Below are 4,466 nucleotides of genomic sequence, written 5' to 3'. Positions count from 1 at the left end.
TACAACCCACGGGTGCTTAGTTTCTCTAGCCATTGTTATGGTAGTGGTGATAATCTTTTGGACTCCCATAGGGAATACAGACATAGTTTGGTTCAGTAGCATTATCAGCAATGCTAAAAGGAATACTCCTTCAAAGGAGAGAGATTTCTTATACATCTGTATGTGCACATGTATCATGTACTAATAGTGCATAATAATTCCACTACAGAATATGGCTTCCATTTAGAGAGTAGAAAGAAGATTTGGGTCTGATTCTCTGCCAACTAGTGACCATTTCATGAACTGGAAGGCACGAAGGGGCCACAGAAACTCTGGAAGAAGAAGAGGCTACACTAACTTTTACCAGTCCCTTAAAGGTCATCTATTAATCTTAAAAGAAGAAAAACAAAACAAAACATTCTTTTCTTCCTAGAAACATTGTCTGGCAATGTGCCTATGGTTTTACCATTAGCATGGCAAAATCATGATTTTGCTTTGGGAAAAGCAATGTTGCATACTGCTGGAAGGGTCATTTGGCTTTTGCCTCCAAGAGAGACATGAGTTTTGTGGCCAAGTGCTCCAGCTCAGGGCATCGAATAGTCATACTAAAGCATCTTAGAGTTCTCATGCATCACTTCAAAATCTTCTTAGTCATTCATAGTTTCTGTGACAACTGATTTAAGTAGGCCTTGACTAGTTTCCTGGAGGAGCAACTTGAACAGCACATTGTCTTGGTCCATGTTGTAACTATTTTTGTTTCATACTCTGGGGATTCATTTGATGTGTAAAGATGGGACTGTCATAGTAAAAGTCTCTGCAAGCATTCATGTGCAACCTGGAAGTGCGGGCTCATGGACCCACCCTTGGCCAATGGGAACAAAATCTGATAGAAATTTTCCCCCTATTATCCCCAAGGCAGCAAATTTTGACATATATTTCATAAAGCTCTGCAAAAATTCCCAGTGGGACTGGTCACTAGTTATTCACACTAGCGGCCAACTTGATCATTTATCCTTGTATTGGCTTTTATTCCTTCTCTGTGTCACTTACCTGCCCTGTATTCCTATTCCCTGGTATCATATTACCAAATAAATCACCTTCACATGAACATTTTTCTCAGGCCCCAGAAGAAGACACTTGCTTTAAGTCTTTGTTCCTTGAAGTATGGTCTGTGTAACATCAGTATTGGCATCACCTGGGAGCCTGTTAGACAGACAAGCCTTAAGGAGTATCCTGGACCTAGGGAATTTCAACCTGCATTTCAGCAAGATCTTAGGTGCTCATTAAAACCTGGACACTTTGCCTTAAAATTCAAATATCATACCAGTTTCTATCAGATGACAAATTCAAATGCATCAGAGGCCAGACAAATTATTTAAACAAGTTAAGTTGACTGATTGTCAGACAACAGAGAATATTGGAGTCTTCAAATTGGAAAGCATACCTACTGTGCTATTCAAAGGGTGAAGCCACCACATGAGCATTGAAAACTGGAACCATACAGTAACACAAGTCCCACTTCTTGCAAAGTGTTCTAGAGACACAGCAAATAGAAGCTATAAGCACTTTGTGGGCCCAACAAAGACACCTAGAGGTTGTACATAACTTAAAGTCTCCTACATGGCCTCCTTCTCTCTAGACATTTAAGCTTATGAGGCACCAGCGAGTGAAGGGACACTAGAAATGGACAATCCAGGAATTTTGTAAAGGTATCTTTCTAAATCTCAAGTTTCTTCCATTTTAAACTTATTAATTCCTTCTACCTCCATATGCTCACTTGTCAAATCCATTGTCATGTATTTCTCAGATTTCTCTCCATGCTCTTGAAGGCACAATCTGGCCTCTCAGTTTGATCTTATTCTATGGTCTTTACTCCATAAAGGAATCAACTGTCCCTTTCTCTTTCAACTTTGTTTGAGGGGATATGCTATCATAGACCCCACTGGAATCAACTATGACAATCACCTCCTCAGACCTGCTAGGTTTTCTTGAAGGTCAGGAATTATTTGGATTTCCCAGAGAGTTGTTTTGCTTGCCGTTGTTACCACTGTTGTTTATGATCATACACTCTGCACATTTTCCCATTTTTGAAATCGAACAAATTCAATATTAGCCATTATTTCTCAATAAATACAATGTTACTACATTAGAAGATATTCTAAAAACATGGTGACCATGTAGAAAAACAGCAACAAAAATGTTCCAATTCAAAAAATAAAATGTTCCTCCCCTTGGAAGGGAAAAAATAATCACTGTGCCAGGTTATCACTAAGGATCCTTTAATTTTTGACTTTTCATGATTTTCTCATTCACTGCAATTTATTCTTATCAGCAACTTACGAGGTTCCCTTGGATAGAAAAATGACATGCACCACGGTAGGATTATTACCTCTTCCCATTTGATTATGAATTTTGTTATCACAGTGTAAGCAAATTCTACACTAAGCCTTGTGATCTGAAGATGGATAATAAGAATCAGAAAATCAATACTTAGTAAAATAATTTAGCAAAATAAAACAATAAATTTTTGTATTTGAAGATTAACTTAGTTGTTTGTCTCTCCTTATGAAATTACTTTTGTTCAAGGCCTACTGTGCAGAGAAGGCCTTAGGGAAATAAAGTGGCACATTTTTCATTGTCTTCAAATCTATTTTCTGCTTGAATGGAGTCAGCATTAAATTTAAAGCAAGAAAATCACTCGTTGATGGAAGTCTTAGCATACAAAGCATGGTAGAAAGTTCCACTCACTTCTGCGTGGTCACTCAAGGGCACATATCCTGACCACATAAACATCAGGGATGTGATTTAACACAGCTTGAACGCCTAACCTGTACCACAAAAAGAGGAGATTCTTATTTTAAGAACAAGGAATATTGCTATTTTTCGGTAATCTGGTAGAACAAAGAGCCTCACCTTTTCTGTGTGAGAGACCTGGCTTTAAATCTGTGCTCTTATACTTATTAGCCATGTGATCTTAGATAACACACTGAACGTCACTGAATATTTTGACTCCTATAATCCCTGGTATTTCTATTATATTAGCATTTGTTTGCACATATACAATTTTTATTGCAAAAAGATTAAGTAAAATCTTTTCCTAAATTTCCAGTATTATATTCTGTGCCCTCAGAGTCCATAACATGTCTGTTCTCACCCCATAATACTTTATCCTACACAAATACCCCTTGAATTTCTAGAGCTAGTAGTCTATTTATCAGATAGTGACCTACATAAATCCAGTGTCTGTTTTTTTCCATATCCATTTCCCTAAATTAAAGGACCTCTGGAAATTAGTTGTTCCTTAATAATTATTGATTCTTCTCCTTCTTAGTCCATTTAAATATAATATAGTTGTCCCTTGGTATCCATGAGGGATTGATTTCAGGACACTTCATGGATATTATATTATGCAGATGCTACAGATCCTTATATAGAATGGAGTAGTAATTGCATATAACCTACACATATTCTTCTGTATACTTTAAATCATCACAAGATTACTTATAATACTAATGTAATGTAAATGCCATGTAAATAGTTGTCATATTACGTTGTTTAGGGGACAGTGACAAGGAATGTGTGTTTACCTGTTCAGTACAGAAACAACCATTCTTTTAAACTTTTCAAACATTTTTTTATCCATGGCTGATTGAATCCACTGATGCAGAGTGCATGGCTATGGAGGGCCAACTGTATACAGTAGTACTGCCTTATCCATGGTTTTGTTTCCCATGATTTTAGTTTCCCCTGGTCAACTGTGATCTGAAAATATTAAATAAAAGATATCAGAAATAAACAACTTATGAATTTTAAAGTGCACGTCATTCTGAGTAGCTTGATGGAATCTTACACTATCCAGCTCCATCCTGCCTGGGATGTGAATAATCTCTTTGTCCAATGTTTCCATGAGGCAGATGTGGCTTACCCATTAGTGATTGACATCATCTGTTCCTGATATCCAACTATCAACATCTTCATGGCTCCATGATCCAGGATCATCTGAAGCAAAGGATCCTCCTTTGGCTGTATCCCTGGAAGGTCAATAGTAGCCTAATATTATGTCACAATGCCTGTATCATTCACCTCATTCATCTTATCATCATAGGCACTTTATCATCTCACACCATCACAAGAAGAAGAAAAGAAAATATGACTAAATTATTTTGAAAGACCACATTTTCATGATGTTTATTACAGTATATTATTATAATTTTCTATTTTATTATTAGTTATTGCTGTTAATCCCTTGTTATGTCTAATTTATAAATTAAACTTTATCATGGTGCATATGTATAGGAAAAAATAATATATATAGAATTTGGTACTATTCCTTGTTGCAGGCATCCAGTGGGGGTGTTAGAACATATCACCCATGGATAAAAGAGGACTACTATGTGTTCAGTAAATGTAGACAATTTCAAAGTAATATTATCTGCAGATTATATCTAGCTTTGGAGTTCTCTGCTTAAAAGAAAGGTGAGAGAAAT

General features: G+C 36.5%; 1 long non-coding RNA gene across 1 annotated transcript; it reads right to left on the bottom strand.

The window, feature by feature from the left end:
• Nucleotides 1-2,597: 2,597 nt before the first annotated feature.
• On the bottom strand, nt 2,598-3,967 carry LOC129527677 (uncharacterized). The gene is made up of 3 exons (XR_008672699.2): nt 3,830-3,967; nt 3,567-3,741; nt 2,598-2,807 (listed from the first exon to the last, which is right to left on the bottom strand). It is a non-coding gene; the product is annotated as an uncharacterized lncRNA (long non-coding RNA).
• Nucleotides 3,968-4,466: the final 499 nt, after the last annotated feature.

Source organism: Gorilla gorilla, chromosome 18 (assembly GCF_029281585.2).
Source record: "Gorilla gorilla gorilla isolate KB3781 chromosome 18, NHGRI_mGorGor1-v2.1_pri, whole genome shotgun sequence".
NCBI lineage: Eukaryota > Metazoa > Chordata > Mammalia > Primates > Hominidae > Gorilla > Gorilla gorilla.
The sequence above is the reverse complement of the archived record's forward strand: the minus strand, read 5'-3'. Positions and strand labels throughout refer to the sequence as shown.